The sequence below is a fragment of the Phascolarctos cinereus genome, unplaced genomic scaffold (assembly GCF_003287225.1).
Source record: "Phascolarctos cinereus isolate Bilbo 61053 unplaced genomic scaffold, phaCin_HiC Scaffold_9;HRSCAF=440, whole genome shotgun sequence".
Classification (NCBI taxonomy): domain Eukaryota; kingdom Metazoa; phylum Chordata; class Mammalia; order Diprotodontia; family Phascolarctidae; genus Phascolarctos; species Phascolarctos cinereus.
In genome coordinates, this window is record NW_027556402.1 from 182,965,896 (window position 1) to 182,993,413 (window position 27,518).

Below are 27,518 nucleotides of genomic sequence, written 5' to 3' on the forward strand. Positions count from 1 at the left end.
TGCAGTCTTTCTATGTTATTTGTGCTCATACGAGTCACCAGAAGTAGATAGCAGTCAGTCATCTGAGTTTACAAGTCTTGGGAGGTTCACTGTCAGGTCCAAGACAGAAGCCATGGAATGAAAACAGACCTTTTTGCTATTGTCATCCAGTTGACAAGTATTTACCTTAGTAGCCCTTAACAGGGAATCATCAACAGTCACTCTATGTCCCTCCCTCCCAAAGCTACCTTGTATTTACTTGTATATATTCCATCTTATATACTTACATCTAAGCATGTCTCCTCAGTTAAAATGTAAGTTCCTTGTAGATAAGAGCTGTTTTGTTTTTGTGTTTACATTAACAGTGTCTATCACAAAGTGTTTTACAAAGACTTGCTGATTAAGTGATTAATCTGCAAAATGGGACAGTATGTACAGAAGACTCTTTTTCATGTGTAAGTTGACCTAGATGACCCCTGAGGTGCCTTCTAACTGCCATTTTATGATTCTGTGACAACCTATTTTTTATGGTCCATTCCATCTTTGATATTCTGTGATTTTGAATTTTGGCTTTGAAATACGTTCTGTAACACTGTTACCTCTTTGTTCTCTGAGTATATATGATTCATTTTCTCTGTAATTTTGGCCTCACATGTCAGTGTGTCTAATTGGATTCTGAGCTCCCTGGATTAGGCTGAGGCCATGTCTATATATTCTGCTCACAGCCTAGCTCTTTTTTGACATGAACTAATGCAAAAATATAATTATGTTATAATAGTAGGGCTAGAATTTTATTGTGCCACATACCATAATACTCAATTTCAAAATTTAGGATGTTTCACTTTCACTTTCACTTCAAAAGAAGAATAAATCATAGAATCAAGGAGTGGAAATCAATAGAATTTAAGAGCTCAAAGGGATTTTAGAGAATGTCTATTCCAATCCCCTCATTTTACAGAGGAGGAAACTGAGATCTGGGGAGTTGAAATCACTTGCTCAAGGTCACATACCAGAGTTGGTGAAAGAATTAATATTAGAACCCAGGTGTCACAGCCAAATCACTAAATCCACTAGTGCTTGGGTTTTATTCAATTCCACTTTGTTAATACAGATTAATTAATTTAAATCATTAATTAGCATTCAGTGCATTGCATTAAAAGGGACAATGAATTTAGAGTGCATGGACCTGTGTTCAAATCCAGCTAGGCTATATTATCTTTTTTTGTCTTCTAATTCCAAGTTATAATCTTTAAAGGATTCACTAAGAATGGGAAGAGCCTCAGATTAGCCTTCATGAAACCAAGCCTCTCATTCTGATAATCAAAACTAGCTTTGTGACCTTGTGCATATTGTTTGTAAAATGAGAGGGTTGAGCTAGATCTCTAAGAGACATTTATGTTTTAAAAGATAATGATAGCTGTGATTTAGCCTCTCTGGGCATCAGTTTCCCAATTAATAAAAAGAAGTGTTGGGCTAGATGATATCTGAGATCATAGAACAACTTTTTTTAAATAGTTAATTCCTTACAGATTAGGAAACAGGCTAATAGAGGTTAAGCGATTTCCCCATCATATCTATATGTATATGCATATCTATATCTATTTATCTATATATGTATACATTATACACACACATATCCTCTGACTATAAAATTATCACTCTTTCCATGAAAACAAAACATTGTTTGATTTTATAAGCTCAGTAGTGGGATAGGTGCCCTATGGGCTCCTCAAAAAGTTTATAATCTTATTATTAATATATCTTACATTATATTATATATGATATATAAGATAATCTCATATATTATATTATATATTTACATATTATATCATATAATCTTACATATTAAAATTTATTTAGTTTCTCCCTTTCCTCCATTTTAGAGATGAAGGAAATGACTTCCAGAGATAATAAATGACTTGCTTCAACTTCTTTGTAGCAGAATTGGTACTTGAACTCCAGTCTCCTGACACCTAATACAGTGCTCCTTTTGCCATATCAAGGAAAGGCAAAACTCATGTACTCGTGAAAGAGAAGACTAAAGGACAGTGCTAGAGGGTTTTAGAGGGACTAATATACCCTATCCCAACCCACCTATACCACTGCCAAAATACATATCTGAGTGTGTTCACATCGTCTTCTCTGATATAATGGAAGTTCCTTGCAGGATAGAGATTATTATATTTTTGTCTTTGTATTCCCAGTACCTAACTGAGTTCCTAGAACATAGCAGATGTTTAATAAATGTTTATTGGTTAATTAATGAGGAAGCTAAAACCCAGAGCAAGGAAGTGATTTGCCCAAAATCATAGGATCATGGGATTTAGAGCTTGAAAGGATCTTAGAAATCAAAGTCTCTTAGTCTAATCCTCTTATTTTATTGATGAGAAATTAGAGGCCAAGAAAGAGAAACCAACTTTGGAATACAAGATTAAGTTCTTAACATTTATAAATCACTTTAAATTTTCAAAGCACTTTCAACACAACCTTGTGAGGTTGGTAGTAGAGATATTGCTATCCTCATTTTATAGGTGAGGAGAAATAGGCACACAGATAGTTTCAGGATTTGAACCGAGGACCCCCCTGACTCAAAATCCAATGTTCTCTCAACTATGCCACAATCACTCAGTGGCAGATCTGGGACCAGAATCTACTTGTCTTCGTAAGTTTCCAAACCCACAAACGAGTCAGCTCACTTTTAATCCAATCCCACAAAGATTCATCATTTGCCTCCCAAGAGTTGAGCACATTTTCAGCCTTCTGGGTGTAAGTATTTTGTGTATACTCTAAACAGGAACTTCCATGAAATATTACTCAATCAGAGGCAACCAACTTCTTACCTTGAAAGAAATGAAATGACTTAAGGCACACACAAATATTCTTGGCTGCATGATGTGGTAATATCATTAAATGCATGGGGACATAAGAAAGCAAGAGCCATTTGGGGGACTATTACTAGTGTTTCTCCAGAAAGGATCCATAACCGTACCTTGTTTCCTTATTGGAATCCCACATTGACTCTGACGAGAAGATTGGATTTTAGAGGAGGATTAAGTAAATAAGTCATATTAAAGTGACAAAATGGGTAAATAGAATATATTGTGAAATGAAATGTAAATTGGATTTCAGCAAACACTTTCATACAGGCTCACCATCAAGCCCTATCAGGCAGCTTCACGTCCCCACTGTGAGTTCTGCTCACAGTCCTATTACATGTTGCCACTCAAGGGCATTTGATGTTTTCTCTCTCTGGAAATTCATTTGCATTTAAATGATTTGAAATAATCATAAAAGCCAAGTGCTATGAAGTTTGAAATTAGTTACTGTCTATAAATTGCGATGCCATTAAAAGATGATTTTGAAGAGCTCTGCTGTCTCAAATGTATGCAGATTAAAATCTAACAAAGTACACCTTGTTACAGACCTGTAAAGAATGATGCGACATGGAGTTAAATTGATTTATTCTCCTACTAGTGCCTATAAAGCTGATGTACTTGGGCTTGTTCAAAGAAGGAAACTTTTCCATTTGGCCAATGTCTGTCTTATTTAAATGAACGGGCATCTTATCAGACCAGTTGGATTCATTTCATTCTTTGTTCTTTATAGAAAAGTGAAAGAAAAAAAAAGACTGTTTTTTAAAAATAGGATGGCAATGGGGGAGGGAAGTACACAGCTTTTCATATCAATCATAGAATTATTTCAAAATCCTACTGATGAATGAATGCTTTTCCTTCCCTTTTTCTCCTTTTTTCTTTTGTTTCTAATCTATGATTTCATTCATTTAAGGAATCCCTAGGAATTTCAATTGAACCTTCTCCATTGATACATATCTGGAACTCTAATGTAACATATAGTCTCAGAGAGTTACCTGGGTCAGTGAAAGGTTGGGACTTGCCCATGATCAAGGTCTTAGTATATGCCAGAAACAGGAGTCAAATCCAGATCTTCCTGACTCCAAGATCAGCCTTCTATCGGCTACCACATTATCTACAAGACCTAAGTCCAAATCTAGCTTCAGATACTACCTAGATGTGTGACTCTATGTAAGTCACTTCACCTATGCCTTCCCAAGTTTCCTGATCTGTAAATTGGGGTTATAATTGTACCTATCTCTCAGAGTTATGAGGATAAAATATTTGTAAAGCACTTGGAAAACCTTCAAGTACTATATAAACTCTATCATCATCATCATCATCATCTTATTTGCATCTCATAATTACCCTCTGGGTAGGAGTAAGTATTATTAGCTCCATCTTGTGTGTGAAAAAAAAAACTGAGATGCAGGTTAAGTGAATTCCATGGTCCTGTAACTAGTGTGAGAAGCAGGGCTTGAACTCATGTCTTCCTGATTCCATGGCAAAAATGTATCTCTCAATCTGAAATAACTTTTACCTGAGTCAAAGTCACTTGTATTTCCCTGTATGGGAAATCACAGTGTCATAGGGTTGGAAGGACCTCAAAGGATATGCTGTTCATTCTATCCCTTCAATATAAGCCTGACAAGGAATGATCCAGTTTATGAAAGGAAGAGGAGTTCTCAATCGAGGCAAAAGCTGAGAAGGGACCAAAGGAGAAGAGGACTGAGAAAAGGCTTTCAGATTTAAAAATCAAGACATCATTCATTAGTAACCTTTTAGAAGGCTATTTCAGTCAACTAGTGGGGCTGAAAGACAAATTTCAAAGGATTAAGAAACACGTAGGTAATAAGGAAGTAGAAGAAGCAAATAGAGTTGATTTACTAAGTTTAACGATGAAAGCAAAGCTGTAGGATGTTAGCTTAAAGGGATGGCAGGCCTAGGTGATGATTTTTAAGGCTAGATGAAATATGAGCATGCTTATAGACATGAAGAAAGGAATCGACAGAAATAGATTGAAGGTGATAAAGAGAGAAAAGTTCTAAAAGGAGTGGGGAGGTGATGTTGAGATCAAGGACACAGATAAAGGGGCTGATCTTCACCAGGAGTCAGGATACTGCTTCTTGAAATTACAACAAAGGAGGACAAGGACAACTAAAGACATAGATGGTTCTCATGGTATGGAATGAAAGGGAAAGGGGAGACCATAATGGATAATCTTGATTTTCTTAGTCAAATATGACAATGAGATCATCTGGTGTGAGGGAGGTTGATGTGGCATTGGAGGCTTAATGAAAGGGAGCTTAAAATGACTTCTGTGGGAGTATTACAGTCAAGGAAGAAAAAAAAAATCAGCACAAAGTAGTCAGGGCCCAGTTGAAATTAATAACATCACTTTGTAATGAATCAAATTTAAACAGTTTTGGGACTACTTTCAGAACAGAACAGGGTAAGCCGGGTGGTGGAAATTACCAAGTATTGAGGATTACTCATATCTCCAATTGTTTTTCAAAATTAAATGTTTCCTTTGGTTTGGTGTTGACAGGAAACAAGCATTTATTGAGCACTTAATGCCAGACACTTAAGCACTTTACAAATATCTTATTTTGATCTTCAAAACATGATATTATATATACATACATAATTTTATTGGCATATAAAGGTATTATTTACTTATATAAAATTCATAATTTATTACATAATAATATAATGCATTATATACAGAGAAAACAATAATGTTTTATTTATTTATTTAATAATGTTACATAATATATTATTATTTTGTTTACATAAAACATAATCTCATTTGATCTTCAAACTTTGGAAGTAGGGACTATTATTTTCCTCATTTTTTAAAATGAGGAAATCAAAGTAAATAGAGGTTAAGTGATTTGTCCAGGGTCATTCAGTTATTAAGTGTCTGAGGCCAAATTTGAACTCCAGTCTTCCTAACTCCAAACCCAATTTTCTTATAGGAGCAAAGGAATTAAATATAACAGTGTATAACTGAAGTTGTCAATGAAATTTCATTGTTTTGGATTCATTGTTATGAATGTGAGGCCAGAGCAGAGAGGAAGAGTAGCAAGAGATGGCAGAATATGATAAGGATAAAGAATACATTTCTGAGAAATAAGGGTTTATGTGTTTTGTATTTGTTGCTGTTGTATCTTTGAATGGAAATAGCACAGAATCAGAAGTTCCAGGATCAGGTTTTAAATCCTTCCTCAAAGTTTACTAACTTTTGGGTAAGTCATTTAGTCTTCCTTGGCTTTTGGATCCTCAAATGATGTGGTTGGACTTTATGAATTCTAAGGTTACTTCCAGATCTGAGTCTCCAAGTCTAAGAGGTAAAATAGTAGATTATGATCAAAGAGGAGAACTTCAGGTTCAAGTTCATGGAGATTGAAGAGTCTGGGAGTTAGGATTGTATCCAACTACTCCGACTTTAAATTGAGTGCCCCTCCTACCTCATTCTACTCTGGCATAGTGAAAGAGGAGAGAAGGGGGCACTGAATAGGCTATTTTCTTCTTTCACATCATTCCCCTGTGCTATGCTTTCCTGATGAAAGCCATTCTGATTGTCTGACCTATAGCACAATGAATGACATACACTAGAACCTCTTCTAATATTTCTTTTTTTGGTCACCAGGGTGATGGATGTAGGCTTGACAGCACCATCTTAGCCCTTGGCCTCATCAATAACTGACACCAATGGGTGAGCTCCAACAGATATACTGTTGCAACTGTGCCTGAGTCATTGTGCAACATCTGTAAACCTTCTTGTTAATGTCTTATTAACTGCTAGCAGCATTGACTCCACTTGCATTAATGTCAATCATCCCTCTTTCATTTGCTTGGTTGGTTTGGCCCCTGGACATCACTAATGGGTTTAATTCTCTTTAGCATAACCAAGTTGGTAGGAATTAGAGTTGTAAGGGATCTCAGAGGTCATCAATACAATGCCTTCATTTTACAGGGGAAGACACTGAAAACCAGAGAGGTTAAGGATTTGCCCAAATCACACAGATGGTAAGTAGCAAATCCAGGACTCATAAATAAGACCTGTGACTCTAAACCTGGGGCTGTTTCTATTGTACCATATGACACACTTTCAAATTCAGAACATTCCTCTTTGATCCCTGACTCTTTGAAAAAGGAGGCACACACCAGTGTGGCCTGGAATCTTATACAGAGGTGACGTCATTCCCTGGAGATAGAAAACCTTTGAATTTCAAGTTGCTTCAACTTGTGAACGACAGCAGGGCTGGTGAGGGCTGGGAATGGGCATTTTCATTTTGTTGAGTACCTGAAACCATAACTACTGATGTGAAAAAAAAATATATAGGTAGACTTCTTTAAGTCCTGCAGTTAGAATTTAAGGGGCCTGCAATTTCATTGGTTTGGGCATCCCTCTGAAAGTGCAAATCACAGCCCCTTCACATCTTAGTAGTGTTGCTGTGTTTTTCCACCTTCAATCCCCGACTAATATTTGCCCAGTGCCTGATAAATAGTAGGAGATTAATAAATATTTCTCTTGAAGTATCATTACAATGTTTAAACAAAATGATGTATGTAAAATGCTTTGAAAGCAAAAAATGGTAAATGTAAATTTTAGTTATTGACATTATTATTTAACATTAGGAGTTTTGCAATAACAATGCTTTCCTAAGAGGTAATGTGTTATAATGAAAAGACCATTGACCTTAGAATCTGAAGACCTGACTCTCCTATTTATTTAGCTCCGTGACTTGGACAAATACCTTCATCTATTTGAGCCCCATTTTTTTTTATCTCAAATTGAATATAATATTTGCTATGAAGAGCATACTTTATCAAAATTGGAAAGCATTAGATATTGACTTAATATAATTTCTTATCCTTGAATTCCTCTACTAAAGTATTTCTCATTGTAGGGTAGAGGTGATCTAAGGCCTTTACTAGCTGCCCTGACAGGGAAAGGCAATCTCTGGTAGTTCCTACCAATCTGACTATGGGCCAGGAAATAGACTTCGTGTCTCCTACGTGAGGACCTGCTTGACCAAATTCATAGAAGTTTGGAGACCAAAATTTTTTTCATTTTGGGGGCCCCACAGAATCACTACTATTACATGGAGGGGTTGACATCTGTGTCAGTGGAAAGAGTCCTCATGCCAAGGAAATCACTACAGTATTAAATTCTCTTTGAATTGAAATAGCTACGGAAGCCCACTTCCCACTGAAATCTGACCTTAGAAGTAAGCTAAGGCAGACATAGCTAGTCTGTTGGGGAAATGGTCTGGTTCATGCAACATATACTTCACCCAACGGTGACAAGGACAACATAGGATTTGGGAGAGCAGATTCAGCAGGGAGGCCCAGAGAGCATTTTAGATAATGAATTCCCCTTTCATCCAAGAACTACTTTTTAGGTCAAGGATGAAATGTCCCAGAAGAAGATGCGGGCTGTAGATCCTGCTGCCTTCCCAGTCCTATGTGGGCTAGAAATAGAAACTTTCAACCTCCGGGCTATCAGTTCAGCAACACCTGCTACCAGGTCCAAATTAATTTTTGTTTATTCATGAAGAAAGCCTGATTTTCTTTTGCTTGGCTATTTCTGGACATGAGTGATGAAAAAAATGAAAACATATATGACTCCAATTTTCTCTGGTGTAAACTTTTTCTTTTTAAAAAATGGTTGTGAGAAAATGGCTCAGATAATTATGAGGATGAGGATGAGTCAATTTTTCTGTAGTTATTATAGGACAATTTATTTTTATTTTCAAGAGCTGTTTGAGGTAGGAAGTGCAAGCATCATTGTTCACATCATAAAAATGCAAAAATAGAGGCCTAATGAGATTAAATGACTTACCTAAATTCTCACAATAAATTGAAGAGGTAGGAATCTAACCCAAGCCTTCTGACTCCAAGGCTAGTAGTATTCATTTTACTATACCATGGGAGTATTTCAAATCCCATGTATTTCAAGGCCAAATCATTATGGAAAATGTTGGTCTAGAAAATCACTCTAGATCACTTATATGATGTACCACATTTATAAAGCACTTTATATTTTAGAAATCATTTTTATCTCATTATCTAATTTGCTGCTCACAAAAATCCTATACTATATCTAGAATAGGCATAATTAATCTCATCTCCCTTTTTCTACTGAAGGAAAGCAAAGCTATAAAATGGAGATAATACAGTAGACCAAGCACTGGACTTCAGCTAGAATGCCTGGGTTCAAGGCTTGAATCTCAGCTGCCATGTGAACTTCAAAGTCAGTATTCTTTTTGTCTTTCATATAGCATACTGTCATAGTATGCTACTGCATTGTCCTATATTGCTTTTTATTAGCACATCACATAATAATAATAATAGCAGCTTGCATTATTATGTTTATTATATACTAGGCACTTAACAAGTATTATCTCATTTGATCCTCACAACAAGTCTGGGAGGTAGGTGCTATTATTATCCCATTTTATTGTTGAGAAAACTAAAACAAACAGAGGCCAAGTGACTTGCCCAAGATCACATAGTAAGTATTTAAGGCTAGGATTGAACTCAGGAATTCCTGACTACAGGTCCAGCACTCTATCCATTGCACTATGTAGCTGCCTTATTTAAAAAAAATTCTCCGTGAAATTATAGATCTCTTAAGAGTTGAGACTATCTTCAAATGTTCTTGTATTCTACCCTCTTTTCACAGTTTAATGAGACAAAAATGAAATGAATTAATCTAGATGCCTCTCTAGAATATTAAATTCAAGAAATGGAATTAAATCAATTCAATAAACATTTATTAAGTTCTCATAATAACTTATGAGATTTTGTGAAAGAACATATTTTCTGCCCTGAAGAAGCTAGCAATCCAGGTAAGATTGGTGTTGTTCATCCTTTGTTCTTGAAGAGGACCAATGACATCAGGAGGGTGATGTCTTGACTTGCACATGAATTGGATTTAAGTGAGGCAGAGCTATGCAAAATCATCAGCCTCATTCTCTCTTCCAGAGTCATCAAAGTTTATTGGCAAGACATAAGTCAAGATGACTGAAGATGACCCAGCCCAGGTAAGAAGGGTTGGCCATGCTGAAAGATTAGAGGGTCACGAGGCTCTCCTCACATGCAGCCATCATGTGGCTATCTTTGGCTGCTGAATTATATGTTAAGAAGTCCACATGTTAATGTTAGCATTGGTATCTAAGGCCTGGTCAGCCTAAGGAAACCATGAGAAACATTGTGAGGTCGAACATGTGCAGTATTTTTTACCACCTGGAAACACATCCTCTTAGCAACAAATATTTATAAAGAATAAATAACTCACATTATATAGTCATACACAAAAGATCTTCTATGATGCCTTTTGGTAATGATGGTGTGGGGTAGTAATGGTCAAGGGGCAGCACTATTTTCAAGGGCTATGCAAAGTGAAACACGAAAACTTCAGGGAATATGGGATGAAAGAGTATTGGGTTAATTAGGCCATCCTATTTTATTACCCTGCTCTTCCTGTCCAACTGGGTCTCAGAGTATTTCAGCAACAGGGTCTCCAGCAATTTCCCCAGCACTATAACCAACAGTGAGAACAAGTTGAAAACTCCAAAAGCAACAGGATATTACCTTTTCTTTCTGAATTTGGAACTACCTGGCCAAAATAGGAAGCTGGAGAAACGAAGAGATCTGAGTCATCCACAGTATGGGATTGGCCCTTTAATAATCGAGTTGTCTGTAGTGAATTTTTGTTTTGATTTTCTGTACCATTAACCTTTGGGTAGTCGTTGTAATTAAAACCAAAAATAGTGGGTGTTATTGGAGACCTCACTTCCAGATTTCAAGAAGATATTTAAATTAATTGACTAAATAAGCTAATAACAAATCACATTTATATACCATTTGAAGGCTTACAAAGCACTTTATATTTTACAAAGAACTTTTAGCTTATTATCTAATTTGATCATCATATTTTTTATCTCATTATCTAATTTCATTACAACCAACCTTTGAGGAAAGTATTGCAAACACTATTATCTCCATTTTATAGATCAGGCAGTAGAGGCTTACAGAGGAGAAGGAGCTTGCCTGCCCAAGGTCAGATGCAGTACTTGAATATGGGGCCTCTGTGCTCCAATTCTAGCATTTTTTACATTTGATCAGAGTATTCAATATCAGCATGCATCTGCTTTTTGACTCTCTCTCATTCCTCCTCTCCAACTGCATTCCAGTTCCCACCCCTAGTAATTTCCTTTTGGATAGATGAGTAAATTATATCTCAAGCACTCCATATGTGTCAGGCACTGTGCTAAGCACTGCTGATACAAATTTAAGTAAAAAAGAAAATCTCCACTGTCAGAGAGTTTAGATTCTAATGTGGAAAGACAGCACATGAAAGGAATCTGGGAAAGCAGCAGTGGGAATAAGGCTGTTGAGAAGGAGGTGGAGGAATGGATTTGGAAGTGAAGTTAGTATGGCTTGGGCACCTTATAAAACAATAATCCAGTCTAGAGACTCACCAATAGGAAGAGGGGAAGCATCTCCAGGGGACAACTCTGAATTCCTACTGTTTGTAACTTTTTATGCATTTTTCACATTCAATTTTTTGTTATACATATATGCGTGTGTATGTATAGTTGGCCATCTATCTATCTATCTATCTATCTATCTATCTATCTATCTATATCTGTCATCTATCTGTTTATCTATCTATTTTTCTAATCTATATTTCTACATGGAAAGCTGCTTGAGGTAATGAACTTTGTCTCATTTAACTTTGTATATTATACCCCCCACCATCTAGAATGGAACCTCGTCAAGAGTAAGTACTTAATACTTGTTAGTTGAATAAAGTTTCCAATACATTTTACTTACATTATGAATACATGCACAAACAAATAGGTATATGCACATAGCACTATGTTAGGCTCCATGGAGGACAGGAAGGATGTACATGACATGATCTTAGCACTCAAAGGATACAAACCAAATTCTACATTCATAGAATCAGAATCTGAAATGACCTCAAAAGACTCTGTCCAGTACAAGACATTCCTGAACAAGAATTTCCTTTATACCATAACTGAAAAAAGGTCAGCCAGATTTCACCTGAAAACTTCTAATGAGGGAGAAACATACTATTGACTCTTAGTTGCTTATCCCTGCAATAGAACATTCATTCTCTACTGACCTGGGAAAATTCAGCTAAGATGATGTGTTTTCAGGTGGTAAAAGCACTGTATATGTTCAACCTCACATTGTTTCTCTTGGTTTCCTTAGGCTGATCAGATCCCAATGCTAACATTAACATGTGGACTTCTTCACATATAATTCAGCAGCCAAAGATATCCACATGATGGCTTTATGTGAGGAAAGCCTCATGACCCTCTAAGTTGGCTATGATTCAGCCTTTGGATAGTTATGGGCTTGGAACCAAGGAGGCTAGATACAGCTGGGTCTTACCATCTATCCTATATAGTGGTATTGGGAAAAAAAAAACACTGGAGTTAGAATCAGAAGGCCTGGTTTGGAGTCCTACTTCTCCCACTAACAGTGTGCCTTTGGGAAAGACACAACTTCCTAAGAGCATTCATTTGCAAAATGTGAATAAAAACACTACAGGATTTTTATCAGAATCTAGAGAGAGTCGGAATAAACCATCTTTAAACCATAAAGTGCTATTGAAATGTAGGCTAATAATAATAGTTCTAGGGGTTAGAGCTGGAAATAGTGCAGAATGGTGGAAAGAAGACTCAATTTCAAATCTAAGAACCTAGGTTCAAATTCTGGTTCTATCACTAATTACTTGTACGGCCTTGGGCAAATGACTTCCTCTTTCCACATCACGGTTTGGTGTGACTAATAGCATTGAACTACATCATTTCTAAGGTCCCTTCCAGCATTGATACTCTGGATCTTTTCCTAGATACTCTCTTTCCTCTGGATTTTTGTGACAATGCTGTCTCTTCATTTTGTCCCTACCTCTCTGACTGCTCATCCTCAGTTGTCTTTACTGGATCAATGAGTCTATCAGAAAGCATTTATTAAGTGCCTAATATGTTCTAGGAACTGTGCTGGGCTGTGGGGATATAGGTATAACTGATGAAATAATCCCTACTCATAGGAACCTCACCTTTTCATGAGGAAGACATTAGACTTTATGTTGTGTATACACTCACATGTAATAGGGAGCCACTGAAGTGACTGAGTGTGGCAGTCACATGGTCAAATGCGTATTCACAGAAAATCACACTGGCAGCAGGAGTTAAGGTAGACTAGTCAGAAAGATTTGGCAAATTGTTGCCATAACCTAGGCAAGAGGTGATAAGGACGTAAAGTAATGTCCTTTTATGAGAAGCAAAAAGGTATCAGATATAGGAGATGTTGTGAGGTAGAAGTGGCAAGATTTGGCAAATGATTGGAAGGGGGGGAAGGGAATGTGCTTTTATTAAGCCTCTACTATATTCCAGGCCCTGTGCCAAGTACTTTACAAATATTATATTATTTGATTCTTACAATAACCCTGGGAGTTAAAGACTATTATTACCCCCATTTTACAGTTGAGGAAACTGAGGCAAACAAGCTAAGTGATTTGCCCAGGGTTGCACAGCACCTGAAACAGCTTTGAATTCAAGTCCTCCTGACTCCATGCCGGATGCTCTGTCCACTCCCCAGCTAGCTGTCTTACATGATTGGATATGTGCGGTGAATGAGAATAAGGAGTTAGAGGTTTTCAACTTAGGGGGATGATGGCACCTTTGACCAAAAAGGGGAAGCTTAGAAAAGGGAAGGATTTAGGAGGAAATATAAGCAATTCAGTTCTGGATGGATATGTATATATATATATATCTATATCCGTATCTATCTATCTATCTATCTATCTATCTATCTATCTATCTCTCTATATCATCTTTGTATAGATGAAAATCAAATCCATAGGAGTTGATGAGGTTTCTAAGAAAGAGAGTGTATAAGAAGAGACTAGTACCCAGAAGGGCCCATAATCAGGTAGTGTGGTATGGATGATGAACCAACATTTTCATCCATGTCTTGTCAACAAATTTTGGATATCCTTTAAGGCTCTGTCCTAGGTTCATTTCCTTTTTTTTCTTACTTTCTCCGTATGTTCTTCCACTTGGTAATCTCATTAGCTTCCATGGATTCAATTATCATCTCTAGGAAAATTATTCTTAGCTCTATATATCTAGCCTTGGTTTCTCTATTAAGCTGTAGTCCAACATCATGAACTTTGGATCAGACATTTTGAAAAAGGATGCCCCATAGACATCTCAAAGAGATCTCATTATCTTTTACCTGAAAGTCACCTATCTTCCAAATTCCCTACTACTGTCAAAGGCACCAATCACTATCCTCCCAGGTATCAGGGTTTTCTTCTTGATGTCAACCTTGAGTCCTCACATTTATTCATTCCCATAGATCCAATCATTTGACAAATCTTGTCATTTCTACCTCCACAACTTCTCTGGTATATATTCATTTATCTACAGACACACAGACACCATTCTAATGAAGGCCCTTATTACCACTCATCTGGATCCAATAGGCTTCTCATTAGTCTCTCTCAACCTTGAGTTTATCGCCACTCTAATCAATTTTCCACACAGCTGTCAAAGGGACATTCTTTTAGTCTAGGGACCATAAGACTATTTTAATAGGGTAATTGATTATGTTTTTCTCCTACTTAATGAACTTCAGTGACTCCCTATTATCCCTAAGATCAAATATAAAATGTTCTTTTTGGTATTTGAAACTCTTCACAACTTAACACAACCTTCTCCTTTCCAATCTTATTACATATTGCTTCCTTCCACATATTTTATTTTATTTTAGCTGCACTGATCTACTTGCTGGTTCTTACACAGGAGATACCATCTCTTTTTTCCATGTCTCTATATTGGTTATCTATCATTCCTGGAATGCTTTCCTCGTCATCTCCATCTCTTGGAATTCTCTCTTCAAATTCAATTCAAATGCCCTCTTCTATGTGGAGCCATTCCCAGTTTCTCCTCCCCTCCAACCCTGTGCCACCCTACTCTCAGATTCTAGTGCCTTTCCTTCTAAGTTTGCTTTCCATTTACTTTGTATGTATTTCAGATATTCCTATTGATGTTCATGTTGTCTCACTCTCTCTTTAGAATGGAAGATCCTTGAGGGCAGGTACTGCTTTTTCTTCATTGATCTATCCTAGTGCCTGGCACAGAGTAAGTGCTCCATAAATTTTTATTGATGGATCAATTCTAGTTCCAAATCTGTGATCCTTTGACTTTGAAGATATGCTATTTCAATTTGAAACTTAGGGTGGCCAAAGGGATTTCCTCAAATTACACAAATAGCAAAAAGCAGGGCCAGGATTCAAACTAGTTCTTATTACTTTGAGTCTTGGGTTCTTTTCAATATGTCATACTGTCTCTACAGTACCTGAATACAATTACTGTATATTTACTTGTCTGATCCTGAATGATTAATCTGACCTCCAATTTAATGATGTAATGGTAATAATAACAACCCCAATGCAGCTCCTTACTTGATAGAGAAGGTGCAGTCTAGCAGTCTGATAGAACAAATAAGTCTGATCAACTCTCTGTTACTTCCCAAAACTATATCTTTCTCCTTCCTCCTTTAATGGCTTTTGGATGTTCTGAAGTGGAACCTGGCAGATGGCATTTTTTTAAAAATTCCATCCCAGCTCCGGGTTCTGATCTGATTTATTTTGTTCGAGCAGAAGGCAGTGAGGATGTGGTACCTTCTTAGGTAATTAACGATTCAACATGGTGCCTCTGCAAACTGAAATTGACGCGGCTGGAAGCCTCATTTGCAGCCATAAGAATTCAAAGGACACAAGAAGGCTGATTTGTTATTGTGCCTTTTCCTCAATAAAAATTAAACTGATTACCAAGAGCTGACAACGAGATACTGTTTTGCAAAAGTAATGTTGCTGACATTTTGCAGAATGTTTACGGCAAATATTCAAATGCTTCATTCTTGACAGTCTTTGGGAAACAGGGGTAAAATATTGTTTGGGTTCTATAATATTTACTTCTGTGAATTTTCATATTCATGTTGCAAGGATGTATAATTGATAGAAAAAGAAGATTTCTGTGAACTTTGCAGCTCTCTCAACCTATTCAGTTTTTAATGAGATCTTCTGATTTGAAATTATGAATTGAAACCCAAAGATCTTTTGCTTCGGGCCAGAAAAGGCATTTTGCAAATGATGAAACTCATTTTCAGTCCAGGAATTTGTCAGGCCCAAATACCCTGGGGATTTCTATTGTACTCTAGCAGCCTTGAGGCTGTAACTTAGTGGTGTGGGAGAAAAAAAAACATTTTAAAACTATAGTTTATATAGTTAGAAGGGACCATAGAGATCATTTGTACATTGAGTCACAGGGATCTTGGATCATATAACATAGACTGTCAGAGACAGAAGAGATCGCAGAGGTCATCTAGAGCAAATTTCCTCTTTTACAAATAAAAATTAAACTGATGCCCCAAGAAGGGGTGTATATTGCTCATGGACACAGGAGTTAATAGGATATAACAAGAACAATATTCTAGGCTTCCTGGATGTCAGTCCAAACCTCTATCAATGTGATGCACTGTCAGTCATACATTTTAAAAAATCTGATCATGAAAAAAAAGTGGTGTGATTTTCATGATTTAAGATCTATTGGCCTTTGAGTCCTTCATGAATTCATTCAACAAATACTTATTAATGAGATGTTAAGTTAAGGAGTATTGGGGGAGAAGCATTGCTTAACTAAAAATTCATGGTTGCTGCCTTTATGGAGTGGATGAACTGTAGGCTTTGTATGGGGTACATTATGAGAGATGGGCTCTGTCCAGAAGGCTCACAAAATTAATGAACTAATAGAGGAAAAAGAACAAGATGGGCAGAGACCTTTTAAAAATAGGTATAGTGGGTAGATAGATCTCTAGACTGGGAGTAAAAAAAAACTGGTTTGTAGTCATTTGTCTCTTAAAAACTGTGGAATTTGGAGTAACTTACATCATATCCCCTTCTAATAAAATGCAGGTGAATAGGTGGGGAGAGAGGTTGGACTAAATGATCTTTAAGGTCCCTTCCAACCCTAAGATTTTGTTTCTCTATGACCACACATGGTACAATGAGATATGAAATTAGTCCCCAAGTGTTATTCTTTAATTAAATTCTTTAATACTGATAAATATTCATTTCAGGTACTCCTGATGGGTTTTTAAAAGTTAGTTTTGTCTCTTCTCTTAGTTGATCTTAAGACAAAATTGTCTCAGAGAGTGTTGAGACAGAGTGAAGGTGGTCTTATCTAACTATCTCCTATAGCTAGATACAAATGGACTTTGGGTCCACTCTGTAGGTCCGTATGTTGAGTGACGTGGGGGAGCTTTAAGGAGAAGGGCATGGTACTTGCTCATGAGGTATGTACAGTCTTGGAAGTGAGATATGACTTGAGAAGAAGTCAGTGTACTGAGCTATGTTGTAAATTCAGTGTGTGACTCAGTCATCTATTGGAAACCGTATGGATGTCCATACATATTTTCTGGGAGTGGTATCTGTAATTTTAATAGATTTCACTTAAATATGGTACTCCTGCACCTTACTTCAATAGATGTCCTAAGAGAAAACTAATGATCACATGGACTGTCCTACTTATATAAAACTTTGGCCTTTATTCACAGAGATTTACAGAACTACTTCCTCAATCAATGAGAATGTGCACACACACACACACACACACACACACACACACGCACACACGCACACACACGCACGCACGCACACACACACACATGCACACGCACACGCACACGCACACGCACACACGCACACACACGCACACACACGCGCACTCACGCAGACACACACACGCACACACACGCGCACACGCACACACACGCACACGCACACGCACACGCACACACACACACACACACACACGCGCACACACACACACACACACACGCAGAATGATACCTGGTTTGCTCAGCTATTTTTGCTTATTGCACATTAAGAAATGGTGTACTTTTAGATCAAAATAACACAATTTTAAACTTCAGAACTTGCTGTTTAACTCAGATTCAGTTTTGTTCAACTTAGAAGAATAAAATTCAATAAATTCAACTCAGTAAACAATTTGGAAAATTGCTATTTTTTCCATTTTAATATTTTTTGAGTGTGTGTGTGTGAAATTCTCACTATTGCTCAACAAATTAATAAATTTGGTGATGATTTGAAATGACAGCCATCCTTCAAGGCCCATCTCAAAGGAGACCTTCTCCAGTTCTCCCAGTCAGAAACAATCCTCTCACTCTGGTGAGCTGTCCTGGCACTTTATACATCTCATCCACCTTTGCACCCCATTTAAAAATTTTATATTTGTCTATCTACATGTCATATCTCACCAGATGATATACTATAGGAGTTCAAAGGCTGTGTCATATTCTTCTTTGTATCCCTTTCAGTAACCAACATGTAGCATCATTCACATATACAGTTTGTAAATGTTTGCTAAGTTGGATTCTTGAATCTCATTTATTATTAAGATAATTTAAAATTAACTTCATTTCTTAATGACAACATATTTGGATTTTGGTTTGGTTGTACTGAGTGAACTCTATAGTTCATAAAACTGTCAGCAAATAAAATGGCTGGGGGGTGGGTAGTCTTGTCCATAGGGATCATCAGTTTATATCTGTTTCAAGTGAGAGGATTATAGGATTATAAATCTAGAACTAGAAGGAACCTTGGAGGAGGGCAGGAGTTAACCATTGCTAATGTTATTTTTGCTTGTGAATGAGTATCATATCAGTTGGAAGCCTCTCCTTGGTCTTAAAGGACAGGAGAGCAGGGTTCCTAATTGATGGTCTAGAAGTTACTATTTTAGTTCACTTCATCAGTCTAAAATGAGTGTTTGATGGTCAGTTTATTTTCTTTCTCCAAATGTAGCATGGCTAATCACACTGAGATGACGTTTTTGATCTAATTCTTCTTTTATCACCTAAAAGTAGTCACAGAAATCAGCCCATGACCTCATTGTATCTCTCTTTCCTATGCTCACAGAAACTTTGTCCCTTACCCTTCTTCTATCCTTACTGTCCCTCTTGATCCACTACGCATAACTCTACATCTTTCTCCTATCTTATTGTTCTACTTATTCAAAATATGGAGTTGGACTAAGAGACCTCTATGATCTTTCTAGCTCTAAAATTCTATTTTTTTCAATTTTCTATGTCCACATCGCTTCTAGAAAATTTTGCATTCTCTTGGACCCTGGCTAGTTCTGAGAATCTGTGCTCTATGCTAGAAAGAGGTGATAATGGAAATTGGAAAAATCTTATTACTTTCAGTGGTTTTTCAAAATTGAATTCATATTCATGAGACACACATACATTATGACAGATTGCACTGTGAATGAACTACTATATCTGAAACTATCAAGTTGAAGTGTATAGGGGAAGTGGAGTCCTTCAAAGATTGAGGTAAGGATGAGTCACATCCTAGAGATGATTCTGCACTGCCTCTCTTTACTCCCTCCAGCTATCCTATGAGCAAATAAAAGTAAAAGGAGATTTTACTGCTAAGGCTAATGACAATATGTCACTGAGAAAATAATGTACCAAGGGAGGGCCCAGCAGGTGATCAGTGAATATAACAATTTGGAAATGAGCTCACATAGTAGAATGCCCTTCACACAGTAGGTCTTTGATAAGTGTTTATTGTCGTTGCTTAGTAATAAAGAAGTAATAAGAACATTTTTTAAATTCTGGAAATCAGTAAACCTAGATCTCAATTCTTCCCCAAATTGTGTGTCCAAGCAAGTCAATAGTTTCCCTCATTTTCCATCTATTTGTCATCCACAAAGAGAAAGGGTTAAAAAATAAATATCTAAAAAAGATATTTCTATGATTGATTCTCAGTCTTTGCTCAGTCTTATTTGCAGATTGAATAGGCTTCTAACTATGTTGAGACAACTTGGATGGTATCGAAAGACATGCCTTACCAAAAATATTATGTTTTTACCAACCTCCCAAAATTATATTCTATGCTTAGGGCCTTTTAGAGACATGCATAGTTTACATATTTAGTTGTTTTTTGTTGTTCAGTCATTTCCTTCATGTTTGACTCCTTGTGACTTCATTTTGGATTTTCTTGGTGAAGATACTAGAGTAGTTTGCTACTTCCTTCTCTGGATCATTTTACAGATGAGGAAACTGAGGCAAACAGAATTTCCCAGGTTATTAAAACTAAGTGTCTGAGGTCAGATTTGAACTTAGGAAGAGGAATTTTCCTGACTTTAGGCCAGTCAGTCTCTCCACTGTGTCACCTTAGTTATTTAAACAACTATTAAAGCAGAGAGCAGAGCATGGATATAATATACAGAAATAGTAGAATCTGCAGCACATAATGTGATTGATAAACTGAAAAATAAGAGGTAGGATGGAGTCAAACAGATTTCTAGGTTTTGAGACTGTATGGATGGACAGAAGACAGTATTCTTGAGGGAAATATAAAAGTTAGGAAGAGGAAGGAAAGGCAAGGAGGGCAACTACAGCATGATGGAAAAAATACTGGATGTGGAATCCAAAAAAAGTTCCCCCAAACAACCTAAATCAGAGTCTTGGCTATGTGTGACTTTGAACAAGTGGCTTGATTTCTTTTGGGTTATAGTCTTCTTATTCACTAAACAAGGGACACAGAAGCAGTATCGTAAAATCAGATAACTTAAGGGGAAGAACCAGGGAAAGCTTCATGGAGGAAGAACCCTTCACTTGAACTTTAGAGGATAAGAAAAATTTCAGCAGATAGACGTGTCAAGGGAATGGCTTCCAGGTATGAAGGACAGTCTGAATGAATTTGCAGAAGGGAGAGCTAGGAAAACGATAGTCATTTTTTTTAGGGCAGTTGGGGTTAAGTGACTTGCCCAAGGTCACACAGCTAGTAAGTATCAAATGTTTGGTCCGAGGCCAGATTTGAACTTAGGCTCTGTCCACTGAGCCACCTAGCTGCCCCAAGAATAGTCATTTTGCAGTATTAAAGAACATAGGCTCTACAATCAGAGACTTTGAATTTAAATCCCTGCTCTCTCCTTACTCCCTAAATAACCTTGGGCTTGACCCTTAACCTCCATGGACCTAGGTTGCCTCATCTGTACAATGAAAAAATTGGAGTAAATGACCCCTAAGGTCCCTTAGAACTCTAAATAGATCATTCTGTTATCAATTATAGATCTGGAGAGTAACGATTCTCTGAATGGGGAGGGTGATGGCTGTGGTTGGATACATCTCATTGGAGCTGTCCAGCCACAAATGTTCACATGAATACATAGACTCCACTTTGGATACACACACACAACCCACTTTTATCTACATGCAGAATGATGCCTGAATGCTTTCTTGGTTTGAGGATTCACTCAGCCTTTCACTACATTGATATTCTTCCCCATATTTCAGTTTGAATGATCATTTTTGAGGGAAGCCAACCAACATTTTAAATAATCATGATCTACAATCAAATGACATCTAATTTTAATGCTTTCAGATGTGACTCTTTTCCAAGGCACAAAGCATCCAGATTTTCCTTTTGATGGAAGAGCTCACTAAAGTGACAGCATAAAAACTTTCAGCTGCTTTCTTTATACTTATCGACAGCCACAAATGCTTTCAGAATACACAGTAGTCATCATTCTCTTTCCATTTGCTGCTCCCTCACCAATTAGATTAGAATGACAGAGATTCACTCTGGTTTAGAATATAGAGCTCTGTACATGGACATATATAATTGTCACATTCACCTCTCTGCATGGGGGATCTAAGTAGTAGCCTTCTTATTTATCTAGTGTTAATCAGAGGCCAATACAATCAGTGGGAGAGGGATCTTAAAAGTGTGAGCATTAGTTTCTGATTCTGGTGGGGCTAAGGTGGAATCTTGACTGAACTCTCAGTGTATGTCAGAGACTCCAGTGCAGTAACTGGACAAATTGGCCCTCCTGCAACATGTCCCACCTTTTTGGATTAGGGTGGTGGTGGAGAATATATGGTAGCAGCAGAGTACTGGTTTTAGAGAAAGGTAAGCTTGGGTTCAAATCCTTACTATGTGATCATGGTCATTTAAGTCTTGTTTTTTTTTTTCTCATCTATAAAAAATGTAAATTAGAATAGAATTAGCTGTTAGGTGGATAATCATATGATAATTGATTTAGCTACTAGAGACTTTAGAAACTATGTTGTCTACCTCCCCCATTTTACAGATGAGGAAAGTGAGTCCAAGAGGTCACACTCCTACTAAGTGGCAGAGTCAGACATTGAATCCAGATCCTCTGATTTTATATCTAACAAACATTCCACTGTATCACATCTTTCATGATAAAAATACTTGTGGTACCAACAATAGAACTGGGGATAGTAATAACCCCTGTAATATCTATCTAAAAGGGTTGTTCTGAGACTTAAATGACATGATGTGTGAAAAGTTCTTTGCAAGCTTTAAAGACTGGTTTTAAACCCTCTTGGCCCTTTGCAGTAAGCACATTACACTTTTTATTATGGCTATTTGTCTACATGTCTTGTCTCCACCATTACCCTAAAGCCAAAACCACAGCTACCATAGCTAACTCATGCTCATGTAAGACTTTACAGTTTATAAATCTCCATCCTTTCAATGGTCCCAAGAGGCAAGTAGTACGAATACAATCTCTCTTTTTACATGTGAGAAAGGTAAGGCTCAGAATGGGCCAAGGTCACACGATGAGTGTAACAGAGTTAGAATAGGAATCATAAGAATAGAATTATAGGGTAGTTTGATTTAAAGATGGGAAAGATCTTAGGGGATGTCTAGCACAATCTCCTAATTTTACAGATGAAGAAACCAGGCCTAGAGTGGTTTAATTACTTGGACAAGGCCACAGAGATAGTAAATGAAGGAGACAAGATCTTGATATTCTAATTCCAAATCCAATGCTATTTATACTATCCTGTACTGCCCATTGAACTTTAACTCTTAAAGGCAGAAGCTGTTCAGTTTCACATTCTGCATCTGACAAACTCACCATGCACCCAAATGACTAACACAGTACTCTGCATGTAGTAGGCATTTCACCAATTTTGGATCTCATGGAATTGGGTTGTGAGTTTGAATCAGATTTGATAATATAAAAGCCTTCCTTTGAAACACATAAAATTTATAAAGATGAGTTTAATTCATTATTCAACCTAACAAATATGTGGTAAGCACCTACCATGTGCAAGGTGCTGTATCAATTGGGGTGGATAAAATTTTAAATGGCTGTATTCCTATTCTCAGTGATCATACAGTCTCATGAGAGAATACGAAACATACACACATACATATGAATAATATGAGGCCAAAAATAGATACAGACAAAGTACTCTAATGAAATTTGATGAGGAAGCGAGCACTTTCAGATGGGGGTGGAAGATCAGGAAAAGCTTCATAGAAGAAGAATTGATTGTATTGACTTACAGGACATTAATGATTTCAGCAGTTCTAAGTGTGAGAGAATGGGTTCCAGGTAGGAAGGGTAGCCTGCATGATTGTATAGGAGATGAAGAAGGCATGCTGGGAGCTAATAGCCATTGCAATGGGGAGACAAATGTCTAACACAGGGCATCATGAGCGCAATTGAAATTAATAACTGATAAGATGACATTTGGGGAAAGAAAATGGAGAAAAATTTAAATCTAGGTCAGGAATTTTCAAAATTTAGTAACATGCAGAATATGTATTATTAAAAGTTTTGGATTTGAGTTTGCGCTCTTTAACCCCAACTTTGTTATCTTGGATTAGTCGTTAACTCCTCTGACCTCAGTTTCCTTCCATGTCTAACCACCAGGGAGAACTCATGAGCAAGATCAAGAGATCTATAATTCCAAGCATAGATAAGCATGAATTACTAGTCCCTCCTGCTTTAAGGTAGACATGCAACATACTGTTTGGAACCAACTGCTGAAAGCCATTTGTGGTAGATTTTCATTCCCAGAATGGACAGTTATATATGATTACAATCTAGGGAATAGTTGGGATTCTATCACCTTCCTTCTCCCTCACTTTCTGTATTTTCCTTCCCTTTCCTTTTTTTTTTCATCCCTAGTTTTCACTAAGAAGCAAAAAGATCTCCCATCCACTTAACTCTAAGATGTGCACCAACTGTCTCCCTTTTGTTTTAATACCCAAGTTCTATAGACAACAAATAGAAATATTCAAGACTGAAAGCCATTCTTTAATAGACATATTGTCAAAGGATATGAACAAAATATTCTCAAAGAAAGATGTAAATTATTAACAATTGCATGAATGAAAGAAGTCAGCTTGTCAACTAGCATTTACTAAGTGTCTATTATATTCCATGTACTGTGCTAAACGCTGGGGATAAGAAAAAAAAACAATTCTTGCTTTTAAAGAGTTCACAGTCTAATGGGACATTATTATGCTACAAATCATTACTAAGATAAAGACAAGCCAAAATAGCCACCAGATTTTACCTTGCATTCAAGAAACTGGCAAAGAAGACAAAATATTTCGTTAGTCAGTGTTGCTGGGGTTATGAAAATATGGACACCTCAATGTATTGTTGGTAGAACTATGAATTGATACAAATCATTCTAGATAGGAATCTCAAATCATGCAAATAAAGAGTTTTAATGTACATACCTTTTGATTCAGAGATCCCACTGCTAGGCATGTATCTCAAGGAGGCTAATGATAAAAAGAAAAGCACTGTGTAGAGTATCACATTTTTAGCAATAATTATTAGTAGTAATAGTAAATAACTGGAAACAAAATAGGTATCCTTCAACTGGTGAAATGGCTAAGTGTGGCATATAAATGTAATGCAATGTTACAATCCTTAGGAATCTATGAACGTAGTGAATATAGAGAAGCGTGGAAAAAGTTAGATAGAGTGATGCAAAGTGAAGTAAGCAGACCTGGAAGACAATGTACACAGTGAATACAACAATATAAGTGGAATGAAAATTAGCAAAACAATTGAAACTGAATGCTGTCAAATCATAATGACCAAGTTTAGTCCCAAAGAAGAAATACAATAAGATATCTCGCTTCACTTATTTGCAGAAGTGAGGGACCATGGGCCTAGGGATATTGCATACAAAAATATATAACACCAGACTTGATATGGTTTTTAATTTTCTGAATTTTTTTCTTCTTTTCTGTATACTTTGTTATATGGGATGGCTCTCTGGATGGAGGAGGGATATATTGGGAAATATAAGTGATGAGTAAACAAAGATAGCAATAAAATTATTTTCCCTATTATATATATAAAGTCATATATATATATATCTACATATATATATGTATATATTTTTCCTATAATTTTATCCAGCAGTTGTCATTATTTATATCAGTTTGGGTTTGTGGGCATGAAATTTTGTATAAAAGGAAAACATTTACTAGGCACTTACTATAGTTCAAACACTGTGTTATGTGCTTGGGATATTAATATAAAAGCTAAATATTCCTTGATGTCAAGGAACATAAATTCTAATTAGGAGAGACAGCATAGGGAGGGGTGGTAATGGAGGCATGACAAAAAAGAGTAGAATGATTGACCCTTTCTAGGAACAACGGTAATATTGATTTGATTATGGTGCCAGAATTGGCCAAAAAAAAAAAAGCTAGAGTATAAGATGAAGCAGGAGATAGAAATAGTGAGTTATGTGATGCAGTCACCAATCAGAAATGCGAGTCCCAGGGTGGGAATTCTAGAGTTTAAAGAGTCAGGTCCCCAAAGGAATAGTCTCTGACGCTGAGGGTCCTGAATCAGTGTAGCAGGAGAGAAAATTGATAAAGCAAAGAAATGATAATAAACAATCAGGGAATACTTCATTTGAAATGCTGGCTTCCTGGACCTGCAGCCAATAGGGAACAGAATAAGCTTCTCTCCCCTTTAATCCTCTTTGTGAGAGAGGGGAGGCAAGATTTGAATGTTTGAATAGTAATTTGAGAATCCATCACCTACCCAGGGAAAATGAAGTTATTAGCCACCACCTGGTGTATGGCTCACTAGCCCACTCCATGTTCTGCTGTCTCCATTGGCACCAACTATTTGGTGGCCAGCCAGTGTCATTTGTCACCAGCCATTACCCAGTTCACTGCCCAGATGGTCTAAGGTATAAACTTGGCCACATCTATTTGACATGACTTCTGTGTTGTGCCTTCTTCTTTGTCTCCTAGAACCTATATGACCTTCCTTCTTTTTGAAAGTCCACTTGAGTTCAACATCATGGGCACTGGAAAACTCTGGTTAAAATGTTGACTCACCTGCAGTGATCACCTCTTGCCCCAGTGTCTCCAGGGAAATGCTGCCAAAGCTGAAGCAAAGGATAACACCATTCACACTATTTCCTGGGGCTCTTGTGAGAATCAAATTGGATAACCCATATGAAGTACAAGGAACTAAAAATTTCTGTTATGAAAATCCAGTTTCTTATCTATGTTTCTAAGATCCAATCTTCCTATTATACGTCAGAAAATGTTATTCCTACAATATTTTTTTTTCAGACTGCTATAGTGATCCTGGGAGTCTAATCAATCAGATAAGCTAATTCCTGCAAACATGTTAGCCCTATAATATTTTGCCCTTCACAGGTAACAATGCCTCCTTTCTGGAAAACAAAGAGCTAAGATTAAGAACCTTGGGCATTGTATTAGACTGATTGGCCAGTAGAGAGTCCTTTTAATGCTCTGCAAATCACATTTCAAGGGCACTTGTCTAGTTTACCTATGTGTAAGGCCAGCTTAAGCTATAAGCAGTGATCTTCCCAGGAAGATGTAGCTGCAGGGTCCTCATCTAAGCTGGCATCTCAATGACTTTGAGATATAGCTCATATTCCTTCTGAAGTGGCTTGCCACTAAAGGGAAGAACTAGGATCATTGAATCATATTTAAAAGTAGAAGCTAAAGGCTATCTCTTTTACTACCTTTCATTTTATGGGCAAAGAAAGTGAGGCTCAGAACAGTTCAGTGATTTTCCCAAAGTCATACAGGTAATCTGAACCTAGATCTTCAGCCTCCAGCATCACTGTCCTATCTACTATAGCATTCTGCCTAAAAATGAATGGAAGCTATAGGAAGGCAGATTTTGGAACACAATACAGTGAAACCATTTGGAATACTTAGAGCTGTCCAAAAATGCGATAGACTGCCTTAAGAGGTATTATGTTTCTTAACATGAAGGTCTTCAAGATAAGGTTAGATGAACACTTGTTCGAGATTGAATTTAACAGAATGTGTTACATATCTCCTACTTGCCAGGGATTTTTTTAAAACTGGAGATTCATGATTCAGGTATTGGTTGGAAGATATAACTTCTAAGATTCTTTCCAATATCGGGATTCTGTGAGAGCAAGTCCATGGCTTAGTGACAGTGAAATGGCTATATCTTTCTTCTTTATAGAAAATGATCAAAAAAAGAAGAAACAACAACAAATCAGTAACAAGAATTGATCATTTTTTTGTCCTTTTATTGAGAGGGGATAGAGTTTAAGTCAATTCAGGTCAACAAACATTTATTTTTTTTTAAATTGTATTAATTTATTTTGATTTGTCAGCAATCACTTCCATATGCTTTTGAGTTGAAAATTTTTCTCCCCCTTCCTCCCCCCCACCCTCTCCAAGACAGCATACAATCTGATATAGGCTTTACATTTACATAC

General features: G+C 36.9%; 1 long non-coding RNA gene across 1 annotated transcript in view; it reads left to right on the forward strand.

Annotated features, from left to right (window-relative positions):
* LOC144455485 (uncharacterized) overlaps positions 1–26,275 on the forward strand; it is a 44,485-nt gene extending 18,210 nt beyond the window's left edge. Inside the window, exons 2-4 of the long non-coding RNA XR_013484179.1 lie at positions 6,811–6,863; positions 9,828–9,886; positions 26,038–26,275. This is a non-coding gene — a long non-coding RNA (uncharacterized LOC144455485). The remainder of the gene's footprint in view (positions 1–6,810; positions 6,864–9,827; positions 9,887–26,037) is intronic.
* Positions 26,276–27,518: the final 1,243 nt, after the last annotated feature.